The sequence below is a fragment of the Chenopodium album genome, chromosome 17 (assembly GCF_948465745.1).
Source record: "Chenopodium album chromosome 17, dcCheAlbu1.1, whole genome shotgun sequence".
NCBI classification, from domain to species: Eukaryota; Viridiplantae; Streptophyta; class Magnoliopsida; order Caryophyllales; family Amaranthaceae; genus Chenopodium; species Chenopodium album.
The window spans coordinates 17,198,449-17,213,988 of NC_137850.1; positions in this window are offsets into that span (position 1 = coordinate 17,198,449).

A 15,540-nucleotide genomic window follows, 5' to 3' on the forward strand; every position below is an offset into this window, starting at 1 on the left:
TGTTAACCAATTTAATTGCAACAATTCAATCAATCAAGAGTCATCAACTAGCAATGATCATCAATTAAGCATGCTTCCCCTTCTCCCTAGCTACTAATCTACTCACTAGTGATCGCGGGATTAAGTAGTGTCGTTAGGTCTACTAACCCTAATCAAATTAGAAATTTATAATCCTAAACTACCCTAATACGAGTATAGGGGTAAGTAAAGGGTCGAACCCAAAAGGACTAAGTGTATCAATTTGTGCTAATTAGACTACTAGGAAAGCTTGTTAGGTAAAGAGAGAGTTAACTAAACACTACAAAGAGCAAATAACTAAAACTAGGGAAAGTGGAATCCAATTACATCAATACATTCAATAACATCAAACAATTAGATGAAAATGACCTTGATTAGGAACAATCAACATAATTAACTCACTCTCGCACAATTAAGCATGTTAATTATCCTACTAAACTAATTCACTCTCGTGCAACTAGCCTAGCAAAGGTATGGAAGAATTTAGGGCTCTCAACCAACTCACTCTCGCGCAATTGATTGAAAATACAATTAAGAACATAGAATCAATTAGCTAGAAAGATTCTAATCCATAAAAGCATCATCCATACACAAAAATCAAGAAACAATTCCATACTAATCACAATCAATCATTAAATTAATTAACATAATCTTCACCCATTTCCCTAGAACAAAACCTAAGCTAACATGGTGAACAAAAACATGGAAAACAAGGTAAAATAATAATAAAAGCAAGAATCAAATAACTAAACTAATTAATCTACTCAAATCAACAAATAAATAAGCAAAAACAATAATAAATGAAAGCAATAAATGTGAGAGAAAGTTAGGAAGACTCATTGATAAATGAGAAGAAAAATCCACCAAAAATGCTTATTCAACCTCTCAAAACTCCATGAAAAATCCAAGCTTTCTCTCTCTAAACTACTCCTAAACTAGAGAGAGAAACTCCTAATCTAACCCTAAAAGAGAGAAAATAAAAGAGCTAAACTACTCTAATCTAATCTAGGGTAAAATAATGTTAAGTGAAAGTTCTTAGGAAATAACCCCAAAGGGGTATTTATAATACAAGCTAAGAAAAATTAAAAGAAAAGAGAAAATAAAATTAAACTAAAACAAATAAAATAACTAAACTAAAAACCAAAAAAAACAAAACTAAAAATAAAATAAAATAAAAGGAAAATAAAAAGGAAAAATGCAAAACCCAAAATCCCCAAAATGATAACAGACCCCGATTCCACTTCCTCTTCCAAACTTAGCTGCTCTCGTCTCCATTGAAGCGCATCCATCATCACCGTTCATATTACATCGTCATCAATCAAGCATCAATCAAGGCCGTTCAGTTTTCATTAAAAATCACGTGAAAAGCTCGTGATTGACCCTCGTTTGTGCGCCCGCGCAGACATCGCACAGAGGTCGCGCAATTGCTACTGCCTCCAATTTATTTTGTGAACTCCAATTGCGTGCGCCTTCTGACAGGGCTGCGCGGCCGCGAGTAGCTGGGTAGCTCCTTGCTGTGAATTTGTGTGTTGTCGGTGTGATTGGAGATGCAAATTGGTGGCGGCTGTTGTAATTGGAGTTGACTTTGAGGTGAGGTGGTGCGATGTGGAATGTGTTCGCTGCTGTTGGTGGTTGTTTGGTGGTGGTTCAGTGGCGGTGATTGGAGGTGTTGGGTGGTGTCGATTTGCTGCTATTGTTGTTGGTGTTGTGGGTGAATCAGAGGAGCAGGGGAGGTTGGTGGCCGGTGGTTTGCGTGAGCAGGGAGTTGCGGTTTGGAGTTGGTTTGTGTGGAGGAGATGGTGGCAGAGGTGATGGTGGTGTTGCGGGGTGAGCTGATGGTGTGCGTTTGGGATTGCGGTGGCTGGAGCAGCAGGGGAGCAGGGGAATTGAACAGGGGAGAAGGAGAGTTGGTGTGTGTGAGGCTGTTTTGCGTGAGGGAGAGCAGGGAGCAGGGAGCAGGGGAGATGGGTGCGTGAGGTGTGGTGGAGGTTAAGGTGTGGGGTGGTGATGTTTAAGAGTGCAGTAGGGGTAGAGCAGCTTGCAAGACATTTTGTTGAACTTGATTGACTCGGGTCTCGAACATCCAATGCAAATCACTTGACTTTGAAATCCGTGCTTCAACCCGAAAACATACCTACACAACCAAAAGTACATAAGGGAGAATCGGGACAAAGACTAAAATAAAATAAAATAAAATAAGAAAAATAAAGTAAAATAAAATAAGATAAATAAAGTAAAATAAAATAAAATGCTAAAACTAAAGAAATAATAAAATTAAATGAAATAAAATAAAATAAAATAAAATAAAATATACTAGAAACTAAAAGAAAATAAATAAAACGAGAGGAGCCGGAAATTATTAACTAAAACTATAAAAATAAACTAGAACCTAATAAAAAAGCAAAAATACTCAAAATAAAGATAAAAGATGAGAACAATAAAATAATAGAAATAAAGGATAAAAGGGGTGAAATTATTGGAAAATAAGCCGGAAAACGACTCAATAAACACCCTAAAAGTGACATAAAAGTCACTTATCAACTAGACATAATAAAATTGAAAAACAAAACAAATTGAATCAAAAACATCATCATTTCAAGCTTAATCAAGAAGAAAATCAAATCAAACAAACTTTCAAACCAAAGAACAACAATGAAATCAATCATACAAGAATTAAAGGTAGAATCAAGCAAAAAGTAAATTCAAAGGACGAAAATCTCACTAATTATCATTTATTAAGGAAGAAATCCAAGCTTAATGAATTAATTTGAAGTACAAATCAAGTATTCAAGTGTTTCTCTCTCTACTAAATCTGGAAAAATATATCAAAGTACTAGAAAAAACGGCATCCCCTAAAAAGGAAAGGTCAAAGGTATTTATAGCAAAAGAAAAACAAGGGGACGGGAGGCTGTGGTGCGCACGCACAGACCCCCGTGCGCACGCACAGGAAGGTCTGCGCGCTCCCACGCCTGATGCATGGTGATGTTGAGGTTGTTGGTGGTGTTTCTCGGACACTTCTTCAGTGGCACAGAATAAGGACCCTGTTGATGGAAATACACCTGATACAGATGGTACAAGGTTGCCTAAGAGAACCACACCTGTTAGTGGTTTCAAGCCAGTTGCGAAGGTTCTGCCCTTGGGAGGATTAAAGATCCCCCATTACCCAAGAAGAAGGCCCATCGCACTACAAATGAACAGTATCCATCTTGCACAAAAAAAAGGGAAAGAAAAAGCTTATACAAGGGCTAAGAATGCAGCTAGAGCTCGGGCCAAGAAGGCAGCTGCCGAGGCATAAACAAGTGTTTCATTGTCAACTAATGAGTAAATTAGGTTAGTAGGAGGAATTCAAATGAGAGATGTTGATGGCTCCTTAGGATACTTTACTTCCGTACGAAGTGAAAACTCCGGAGGGGTCTTTGCAAGTTTACTTGGTCTGAATCAATGTTTAACCTATAGGACTCCAGGTTCCTATGGTGGCAGATGTAGATGGTAGAATTACATGTATTGTATTGTAGTGTTATATGAATTTGTACCACTGATTGTATTTTTGGGGTATTTGTATGTAATGGTACTTTTTCTGGTTTTAATATGTACCAGTTTTAGTCGTTCAATATTAGTAGTTTAACTACATATGTTATTGAAGTACTGTGAACTTACTTTAGATTAACCTTTGTATTTGACGTAGGGAAAAGTAGGTCGTTTTCTACCCTTTCCTAGAGCCAAAGAAAATTTATAAACACTCGACCAACCTAATACGAGTATATGGTAAGTCAAGGGTCGAACCCAAGGGAATGAGTAGGTGTAAGCTATAGCCTAGGTCAAGCTACTTTGAAGATTGTGGGAAGATGTGGTTGGTAACTAAGGTATCGAGAAAACTAGATAAATTGAAAAATTCAATATACTAAACACTAGGGATATTGGTTCCAAATGCAAGCTCAATGATTATGCTAATTGAAGGATCACTCAATCAATTTAAACGTTGCAAAGGATAAACAGTAGATGCAATCAAAGGAATTCAAGAGCTATCTCCTATAAGCCAAGCTAGGGTTCACTATGAATGGCTAACTAGGAAAATTGTTTTGGGTGTTTTTAGTCTCGCGGGAGAGTTACAGCTCGAAGATTGGTCCGGTGCGGCCTGTACCTGCAAAACAACGGAAACTCCTGTTGGTTGGAGTTCTGCCTCCGACGGTCAAGTTAGAACGTGTAGGAGAGTAAAAGGTGCGGAAATAAAGGTGAGATCTTTACAGATCCCGAGATCAGGTGCTTTCTCTGATGATTGAGAAAATGCAGGTGATGTAATAAATGATTGAATCAACTTGTCCCCAAAATGGGGAATCTCTCCCTATTTATAGGGTCATGGGAAAATGTGCCCTTATTATAGGTCATGTGACCTAGATTTGGTGGGCTATGACAAGTCATGGGAAATTGGGCTTGAAAGCCGTCATTCCTTGGTGTGACAGTGGTGTCCACGTGTCACTTCTCTATTGGCCTTTGCATAGACCGATATGGCGAGGACAAGTGTCCTAATACTGGGCAGACACGTGTCGTGCTCTCAGGCCGCCACGTGGTAGGGTAATTTTACCCAAAACATTTGCCCCTGTCACAGAGGTGACGTGGCACGCCACGGGGCGTCTGTGACACATGTCAGCGTCTCATTTGGCGAAGCGAAGTTACTGTTCACCCTCTGGGGTAATATCGAGGCAAGCCCCAAAAATTACCCCTCTATAAAAGGAAAGTCCACCCTCATTTTTCACGCATCTTGCGTTGAATTTTGAGAGGATTCTCTAGAGAATTTTTCACAAAAAAGTGTGTACTCCGCCGCTTGTTACTGTCCAACTGCACTAACCGGCTTGTTTCCAAGTCAACCGTACCTTTCTCAAGGTAACCGTCTGACTTTCTTTTGTTTGTTCTTTTAAAATTTTTCCGCCTGCATTTGTCTTTTCTTTCAATAAAATGGTTTCTCAAACACATTCGGCACGGCCTAGAGTAGTTATCAGCCGGTCACCAGGGACGGCTGAATCTAGGACTAGGGATGCCATTTGCCCCACCCTTCCTTCGTCCCCGAATCCGACCGACTCTGTGTCTGTGTAGGACACTATGGCCAAAACGAAAAGAACTGCGAGGAGGGATGAGGGGGATGGCTCTATCAGGGTACCTCGAAACGAGGTTTATTATGACAGGCCTGGAACCCCGAGTACTCCGGATGATTCTATTTTGGACTTATCGCCTGGTCAGCATGAGGCTGAATCTGACAAGGACTCTTCCCAATCTTTCTCCCTCTCAACTTTAAATTCTTCCTCAGACGGCTCTGAATCTGAACAGGGGCCGTCTGAAAAACCTGACGAGGAGGCCGCTTCCCCTGAGAGGGGTCAAGGTGAGGCGTCTTCTTCTCTTTAAAATGATTACACCCCCTACTTCACACACATCTCCCTTTCCACCCAAAAGACCATGCTAAAGGGGTTGGATGAGTTTAGGGATACGTATGTAATGGGGGCCGGCTATGAAGTCAAAGTGTCTGCCTTGACGGATGCTGTAGTCTGGCCCCTCAACCAGAGTTATCAGGACACTGCATTCGGCTGTTATGCCGCAGTGATCCAGGCAGGTCTTAGGTTTCCCCTAGATCCGGCCATTGAGGGTATCCTTGATGGATACCGTCTGGGGATATGGCAGCTCACCCCTAACTCATGGGTGAACATACTGGGGTATGTGGCCGCCTGCAGGATGCAAAATGTTGAACTTGGCTTTGAGGCGTTTGCTTCCATGCATTATTTGAGCAAAGCTCCTCAGTCAGCCGGCCCCGGCTGGTACACCCTTACAAGTAATAAGGGGTACATGATGACGATTGGGAAGGAATCCAAGTGGAAGGATTGGAGGAACAAATTCTACATCACTACCTCCCCTGATACCAGCCGGAATGCCAAGTTCAACTCTTGGAACCAGAACCCTTATCTCCTTGGCCAAAAGGCCTTACTGCCACCTGTCTCTGAAGAAGGATGGGATCAGATTCTTGATCCAGGTTTGTTTAAGGTGGAAGTACAGGCGGTAGAGGGGAGTTCTGAAAAGGAAATTAAATTCAGCAGCTACATCCCCCAGTACGAATGGCTCAAGGACCCGACCTATTTGGCCGCCTGTGGCCTGAGCTTAGAGAAAGGAAGAGGTGGGTAGACGGATGGGGGTCATATCATGCATGCTTTATTTTTGCAAAAAAATTTTGTTGTTGTTTTCTAACCACCCATTCGGCCTTTTGTAGAAGAAGCAATGTCTCAGCTCCCTCCCAGCAAGAAACCAAGCGGCTCCGCCTCCGCCTACCGCCAGATGGTGAACAAGAAAAACCAGATCTTCAAGCGGGAGCAGCTTGAACATGCAAGTCTTCCCTTCATCCGGCCTTTATTCATCCGGCCTCAATTATAACTTTACTTAGTATATTTTTCACTAACTTGTGAATTTCTCTTGTACAGGAGGGCTCAGTGAAGCCTCCTGTAGTCCCTGGGGTTAATCTCAAACCCCCCAAGCGGACTTCCAAGGAGGCGTCTCCGACGCCTGCCAAACGCTCCCGGAAGACGGTAGCTCATAAACCCTCCGCCAGCAACTCCGGATCGCATCCCTCCACAGGCGGCAAATCGCCGGCTGCTCTCTCCGCTCTCAAGGAGGCGTCCGAATCCAAGGATTCGCCGTCTGCTCGAGAAGGCACCCCTGGCAGGCGCCAAGGAAAGCAGGTCCAGGACCTGGTTGTCAAGTATAACATGTCATGCGGCCTTTATCATGCGCCCTTATAACTTGCCGGATGTGTGTTAAGTAACACGCCAAATAATTAAAACGTTTAGCCGCATGTATGTTCAACAATGGCCAAAGTTATTTGGATCCTTGACCGGATGTATGTTTGATAACAACCAGTCGTGTTCATTTATTTTTATGCCGGATGTATGTTAAGTAACACCCAGACTTGTTCGAACTTTTAGCCGGATGTATGTTAAATAACACCCAACTTAATTCTTGATATACAGAAGCCCCCTCCCAAGCTCCAGACCTTAGAGAAATTACTAAGGAAATGCTCCGAAAAGGAGTTACTGCTGAGCAACGTGACTCCATTCGGGGAGTTGGCAGCATGAACTTTGATGCCATCCTTGCTCTTCTCGCAGAGGTAAAGATTTTAAAACATTTCAACTTTAAATTCCATTCGGACCGTCTGTTTCGCTAACGGCCCTTTTCTTTTGTCCGGATGCAGGCTATGCTGCGAGTGAATGGCCTTAAAAAGCCATTCAACGAGAAGACCAAGGAGGTAAGAGCTGCCAACCTTCGGGCCGCCTCCAATCTTAACAGAGCGCAATTTGATGTTAACAAGAATGACTTACTAACACGAGATATACTATATTCTCAGGCGGCTGCCAACTTGCAGGTTAAGAAGGATTTAGAGGCGGCTCAGCAGAGGGTTGTGGAGCTAAAGGGGGAGCTGAAGGCGACCAAGGTGGAGCTTGGCAAGTTACAAGACATCGACAGAGACACATCCAGTCTCCGTCGCCAGGTCGAGAACTTAAGGAAAAAACTTGCCAACCAGGAGGAGCAGCTCAGGTCCAAGTTTGAAGAGCGCGCTGAGGATGAAAAGCACCGGCTCATTGAGGAGAATGAGGCCGACTGTGTCACTCGCATGAAGATGGCATGGAAGGCTCTCTTTCTTAAGGACGATTACTCCATTTGGGAGTATCGTTATGAGCAGGCGACCGACGCCTTGGACCAGGAGCATGCGGAGCCGGAAGAGCCCTTGGCGGGGGAGGAGCAGGCGGAGGAGGGAGCCACAGAGGGGGAGCACCAGGAGCTGGCCGAAGATCAAACGGTCAATCATCCCGCCAATGAGCAGTCGGGGCGGACGATAATGCTGAGCAGTCGGTCCCTGGTGCTAATTAAGCTGTTCCTGGATTTTTTCTGCGGCCATATGGCCATGTTAATGCATTTCCGGCCTGTGTGCCGAGTAACCTTGTCTCTTTACCGACCATGGGGTCGGGTCACTTAACAATTTTTTTTTTAAATTTTGTCTCACAGGCTGTTGAGCCGTTTTAACAATACTTTTGGCTGATCATGGGGTCAGTCTTTTTATTTTATGATGAATCATCCGGCCATTAGGCGGATGTTGTTTATACTTTGCGCTTAAATAGTGCATTTTTGCATTTGAATTTGCATTTGAATTTGGGCTTGATAGGTATGGCATTCCGGATGTTTATGACGTACCAGATGCTTTGCCCCTGGACGGCTGTGTGCTTGGGTTTATAATTGGTTGATTGACTGGAAATTGGTGATACCACAAGGAGAGGTATGATTAATTTCTAAGTCAATTAATCACTAATGTGATTGCCCCAAGCCAAGCACACAGTCGGCCATACGATCAGACGGTGCTGAATGCAGGTGGTCTTTCGACCTTGATGTCATTGTTGAATGACTAGTCATGCTATAGTTATTACAAGTGCATGAATTTGCGTATAAAATTTGATTGCTCCGTCTACTATTATTTTATTACGATAGCAGACGGCTTGTATTTTCCAGGCAGCCTCAGGTGCCTTCAACGGGTTTCAGTTATCCTACTAGGGCCATTTTTAGAATTGGTCGGTCTGTGTAGGTTGATAACCACATTATTTTTTCTAATTATACTTAGCCTGTTTGCCCCATTTGGGAGACTGTATAATTTCTAAGGGTAACCTGAGTTAAAACTTTAGTCAATTGCTGGGTGATACAATGATCATCCGGTTTCTTAAGACTGATTCGTTTTTCAAGTTACTATGGTAAGGCGGCTATGAGTTGATCAATCAGACCGTTCAATCTTTGCTGTCTGTATGCGATGGTAGAGCAAACAATAGAATGCTCTCTGCGACGATAACACTCGGAGGGTCGTCGCCGGACGCCATGTTTCACATTGGAGTAGGCGAATTTATAAAATGTCCAACCATCCGGCTTAGAGCCTCATGCCCCATTTGCGGGCGGTTGAATAGCCACTAAGCCTTTTTGTGCTTAGTTTGGTCTCTAGCCAATGGCCTCCTGCTCAGATCTAGATCGATCAAACGGGTCTGTCTGTGTTTTAAGCAGATAGATTACATAAAAAGGGCGCATGTATGTTAAATAAACAACATGATAAAACAAAAGCATAATTTGAAAACAGAAAGCTACTTTTTCCTTTTTAAGCTTACTATTTACAAAAATTTACAACTTAGAAGCAGTATTTTTTGAGATTGTCTACATTCCAAGTTCTAGGCAGCCGCATACCGTCTGGAGTTTCCAGGCGGTAGGTGTCGTCTCTTGCTTCCTCATAGATTCGGTAGGGTCCTTCCAAATTGGGAGTTAACTTTCCAAGTTCATTCGCCCTACCGACTGCCTCCATTTTTCGTAACACAAGGTCATTCACTTTCAAAGGGCCCTTGTGTACTTTCTTGTTGAAGGCTCTGGTCATTCTCAGACGGTATATCTCATGTCGCAGGGCTTCCCAATTTACCTCTTCATCATACAACATGATTCTTAGAGTAGGCTCATAGTGTTCAATGGGCAAGACAGCCTCAGCACCATAGACCATGAGAAATGGGGTTTCACTAGTTGCCCCTTTTGCAGTTATCTGGATGGCCCATAGGACATGGATTAATTCTTCTGCCCATAAACCACCGGCTCTTTCAATTTTCTTCTTTATGCCGTCTGAGATGAGTTTGTTGAAGGCTTCAACTTGGCCGTTTGCCTGAGTTCGACCAACTAAAGCAAAGTAGCTGGAGATGCCTTGATCTCCCAACCAAGTTGTGAGTTGAGGTGTTTCAAACTGAGGGCCATTATCAAACACCATAGACATAGGTACCCTAAACCGGGTGATGATGTTCTTCCAAATGAAAGAGATGACATCCTTTGTCTTGATGTTCTTGACCGCCTCTGCCTCCACCCACTTGGTGAAGTAATCCACAGCCACCAAAATGTAGCGTTTTCCGCCTGGAGCGGGCGTATAAGGACCAAGGATGTCCATGCCCCATTTAGAAAACGGGACCGGGTTGTGGATTGCCGTCAGATCAGTAGCCGGACGGTGGATCATTTTGCCAAACCTTTGACACTTGTCACATTTTTTAACCATTTCCATAGCATCTGATTCAAGAGTTGGCCAAAAGTAGTGTCGTCTGGCTCTAACAGCCAAAGACCTGCCGCCTATATGAGAGGCACAGAACCCCGCATGTAGGTCTTCGAGAATCTCCTTCCCCTTCTCTGGGGTAACACACTTCAAGAGAGGCTTAAGGAAGCCAGCCTTGAAGAGTTCTTCGTTTCTCATCTCAAAGTTTGCAGCTCGCTTTTTCAGGATGGCTGCCTCCTGAGGTGAATCCAGAAGCGTTCCATCAGTAAGGTAAGCCCGGATGCCATCCATCCAGGTGGAACTTCGGTCAAGGACTCCAATGGGCTCTTCTTGTATACTCCTTTTTTCCAGAACTTCCAAAAAGACTGACCGAGGTGTGTCACATCAGGCGGAGGATGCTAACTTAGACAGTGCATCCGCCTGATTGTTGTCTGACCGGGGAACTTGACTCAAGTGGAATTCTTCAAGTGTCCCGGCTTCCTCTTTGATCGCCTGAAGATATTTGATCATAGCCGGATGGGTTGCTTCAAAAACACCCTCATACTGGCTAATAACCAATTGTGAATCAGAGTAGGCGTCAATTTTTGTTGCCCCAGCCGCCTTACACATACGGATGCCGGCTAGTAGGGCCTCATACTCCGCCTCATTGTTCGAGGCTTGAAACTTGAATCATAGTGCATACTCAAATTTATCTCCTTCAGGGGACTCATAGATAACGCCTGCACCACAACCATTTTTTGTAGAGCTCCCGTCCACATACACTTTCCAAACCTGATTGGGGTTATCCGGAGGAACCGGACGTGTCATTTCAACAATGAAGTCGGCGAACGCCTGACCCTTCACTGCCTTCCTTGGTTCGTAAGTGATTTCAAGACTTTGCATTTCAATAGCCCATTTTAACATTCTACCGGATGACTCCAAGGTTGACATTGGCCGCTTGAGAGGTTGGTCCGTGTATATAACGACCGGATGTGCCAAGAAGTAAGGTTTCAACTTCTTGGATGCCATATAAAGAGCGAGGCCAAATTTTTCAACCATGGGGTACCGGAGCTCAGCATTCCTAAGAACATGGCTAACGAAATAGACTGGGAGCTGGATGTTGTCTTTCTCAGCAAGGAGAACAGCACTGAGGGCATGATCAGAGACCGCCAGATACATGAATAACGTGTCTTTGGGCAGAGGGTTGACTAGCCTTGGCAAAGAGTGCAAGTGTTCTTTCAATTTCTGGAAGGCCGCCTCAGCATCATCCCCCCATTCAAACTTAGTCTTCTTCCTGATAGCTTGGAAGAAGTAGAGGCATTTGTCACCTGACCGGCTGAGAAATCTTCCCAAGGCCGCCAGTACGGGGTGACTTCATGTCAATTACCGCATGTATCTTCTCGGGGTTAGCCTTTATTCCCCTTTGATCAATTAAAAATCTGAGAAACTTCCCAGACTCAACACCAAAAACACATTTCTTGGGATTTAACATAACCCTATGCCGCCTGAGTGTGGTGAAGGTTTCTCGGAGATCAGGAAGGTGATCCGCCTGGAGCTTCGATTTGACTATCATATCATCAATGTACGCCTCTACATTCCTTCCAATTTGATTTATGAAAACCGTGTTAATCATTCGTTGGAAAGTAGCAGCCGCATTCTTCAAACCAAACGGCATCACCGTATAACAGAACAACCCCTGATCAGTGACGAAGGCCGTCTTCTCTTGATCTTTCTTCCACAGGGGGATCTGATGGAAACCTAAGTAGGCGTCCATGAAACTCATCAAGGCATGACCGGCTATAGAGTCGACAAGGCTGCCGATCTTTGGAAGGGGATAACTGTCCTTGGGACATGCCTTGTTGAGGTCCGTATAGTCAACACACATGCGCCAGGTACCATTTGGCTTCTTCACAAGCACAACATTCGCAACCCAATCAGGGAAGTTACATGGCCGAATGAACCCAGCATCCAACAATTTTTTCACTTCGCGCCTGCCGCCTGACTTCTCTCCTCGCCGTGGTTTCTCTTCTTTTGCCGGATAGGCTTTCTCTTTGGATCCACGGCGAGTTTGTGGACAGCGAGATCCGGGCTGATGCCTGACATCTCTTCCACTTCAAAGACAAAGATGTCTTTGAATTCTTTCAGCAGAAGATGTAAGTCTACACCCAACTTAGCATAAGCAGCCGTCCCAACCTTTACAGTTCGATCCGGACGAGAGTCGTCCAGAGCGAGATCAATATGCTCACCGGTCGGCTGCGGACGGAGCTCATCTGACGTTCTCCAGTCTGTGATTGCTATTTCTTTTCTTTCTTCACCTCCACCAGCTGGGTCATTTTTCTTTTCTTTCCGGCTGCTGCTGGGGCTTGGCTGGCATCCTTGACTTCGTCAAGGTCTATTGGTTCCTGCCCCTGACCATCTGGGGCCACTATATCTTTGACAGCCGAGAGATAGCACCCCCGGGCCGTCTTCTGATCCCCGTTCAAGGAACCAACAGAGCCATCATCCTTTTCATACTTGATCAGCATGAGAGAAGGGATGATTACAGCCTTGACTTCGTTGAGGGTGGGCCGTCCTAAAATAATGTTATAGGCGGTTAATTCCTCAACAACCAAGAACTTGACGACCAGGTGTCGTCCTTCTCCTTTTTCTCCCAGCCGGATAAGTACGTCAATTCGGCCGGCTGGGTACACCATTCCACCCCCAAAACCAACCAAGGGGGTGGGACACCGGGTGCATGCTGCTGGGCTTATACTTAAGCTTTTGCAAGCACTTGTAACTGATGATGTCTGAGGAGCTACCGGCGTCTATAAGTATTCGTCCAACCAGCTGGTTGGCGACTTTGCATTCAATGACAACCGGATCGTCATGCGGGCGGCAAACCCTGCCCCTGTCCTTCTCAGTAATCAGGACATCAGGGAAGGTGCTGCTAGCAAGCGCCTGCTTCTCATCAACAGCCGAGTCCATCTGCCGCAGATGGCTCTTGGTGCCCCGAATAGTAGGGCCTCCACAGGAGAATCCACCTGCTATGGTGTAGACCGGATCTTTATCAGTGTCCGTACTACTAGTAGGCTGGACGGCCTTTGACGCCTGTCCTGGACTCTTCCCCTTGGACTTGGAGATGTAAGATTTCAACATCCCCTGGTCCGCCAGACGATCCAACGCCCTTTGAAGACAAAATCAGTCGTTGGTATCGTGGCCAACTTCCTCATGGAATTGGCAAAATTTATTCTTGTTCCGCTTCTGGAGGGAACTCTTCATAGGATTCGGCTTCTCAAGGGATAGCCTATCCTTGATTTCCATGAAAACGGATTTGCAGTCCTTGTTAAACTCGTACTTTGGGACGTACGGTTTAAACTCTTTCTTTTTCTTCCGGGACGGTTGGTCTGAGTCATCCACCGCCCAGACTTCCTTTCTCTTCTTATTCTCTTCCTTCTTTTTGGCCGGCTGGGTAGGCCGGCTGTCTTTTGGTTTGTCAGACTTCTTAGGGTCCGACTGATTTCCAGACGAGCAGAGGTCGGTCGCTTGTATAAAGCTTTCGGCCTCCCTCAATGCCACCTGTAGGGTGAATGCCCCTTTCCTGACCAGGTCGAACTTAAATGTCGACCTATGTTTCAGACCCTTAAAGAAGTCTGTGAAAGCTACATCGTCAAACAACCCCTGGATTTGAATCCGGGTCAGGTTGAACCGCCTGACGTATGAGCGAAGGCCCTCCTTCTCACCCTGCTTAATGGTGCTCAAGTCAAGACTTGTTTTCTTTGCAGGGATGTTCATTGAGAAGTTGGAAGCGAACAAGAAGGCTAGCTTCTTGAAGCTATCAATGGATCCGGCTGGCAGATTGCCAAACCATTGCTGGGCAATGCCCTTCAATGTGGCCGGGAAGCAACGGCACCAGGTGGCATCATCTAACCCCTGTAAATACATGAGGTTAGTTTACGCCATGAGGTGGTCTTCTAGGTTGGCGGTACCGTCATAGGTACCAACCAACACATTCTTAACCTTGGCAGGTTGAACCGCCTCGGTTATCTCCCTGGTGAATGCAGAAGGTTGTTCACCAAGTCTAAGCAGACGGAGCTGCTAGTCCAGAGGCTGGACATATGCCGCCTAACCTCCAAAAGGGGCCGGCTGCATGAATTGAAGGTCATACTGACCATATGGCGCCCGAGGCGCAGGTGGGCGCGTCCAATCAGTTGGGGACCAAGCTGAGCGGACTTGCCACCAGTTCTACTCTCATGTAAGGACAATGAGTTCCTTACAGAGGTTTCCTTGAAGCTGTTTGGAAAGCTCGAGGTTGAGGCTGACTCAGACAGCTGTTGATGTCTTCTTCGCTCGATGATGTGCCGAGCGTCATGAGATGACTTTTTGCTGGTTTCCGGCTGATCATGCCGGATGTTCCTTAAAGGCCCCGTGGGCAGGAGGATCTTAGTCCAGTCAAGTCGTGCGGCTGCCTTCTCCTTTGGATGGGGAGTCGGCTGCCTATCCTTGACTGGCTTCCTCTTTGCAGAAGAGGGAGTTTTCTTGGCCGGTTGGCTCTTGCCAGAACCAACCTTACTTTTGCTAATCATGTCTTTGATTTCACCCTTGAAGGAGTTCATGAACTTCAGGAGTTCCTCCCGAGTGACTGGGGTGTCCCCCCTGCTCTTGGGGGCTTTCCCTTCTGACCTTCCAGAGGGCCGTTTGCTTGGACCCGCCTGGTTGATATTCCGTGCCAGCTGGTCTCTAGAACGTCTGTACTTGGAGATGAAGGAGCCGTCCTTGGCTACATACGTCTCCACATCATCATCATCATCAGTTTCATCCTCAGTGACGACCTCTGGCTGAGGCCGGCTGACTGACTGAGGAATACCAGATCTTCCCGATTGAGGATTTTCTTGGGTTACCGGTTGGATAACCGGTGGTAGATTGCTAGGATCAGGAGGTGGTACAGACTCTTGAACCATCTTGAGGTACTCTCCCCACAGACGGCGCCAAATGTTTTGGGTGTTTTTAGTCCCTCGGGAGAGTTACAGCTCGAAGATTGGTCCGGTGCGGCCTGTACCTACAAAACAACGGAAACTCCTGTTGGTTGGAGTTCCGCCTCCGACGGTCAAGTTAGAACGTGTAGGAGAGTAAAAGGTGCGGAAATAAAGGTGAGATCTTTACAGATCCCGAGATCAGGTGCTTTCTCTGATGATTGAGAAAATGCAGGTGATGTAATAAATGATTGAATCAACTTGTCCCCAAAATGGGGAATCTCTCCCCATTTATAGGGTCATGGGAAAATGTGCCCTTATTCTAGGTCATGTGACCTAGATTTGGTGGGCTATGACAAGTCATGGGGAATTGGGCTTGAAAGCCGTCATTCCTTGGTGTGACAGTGGTGTCCACGTGTCACTTCTCTATTGGCCTTTGCATAGACCGATATGGCGAGGACAAGTGTCCTAATACTGGGCAGACACGTGTCGTGCTCTCAGGCCGCCACG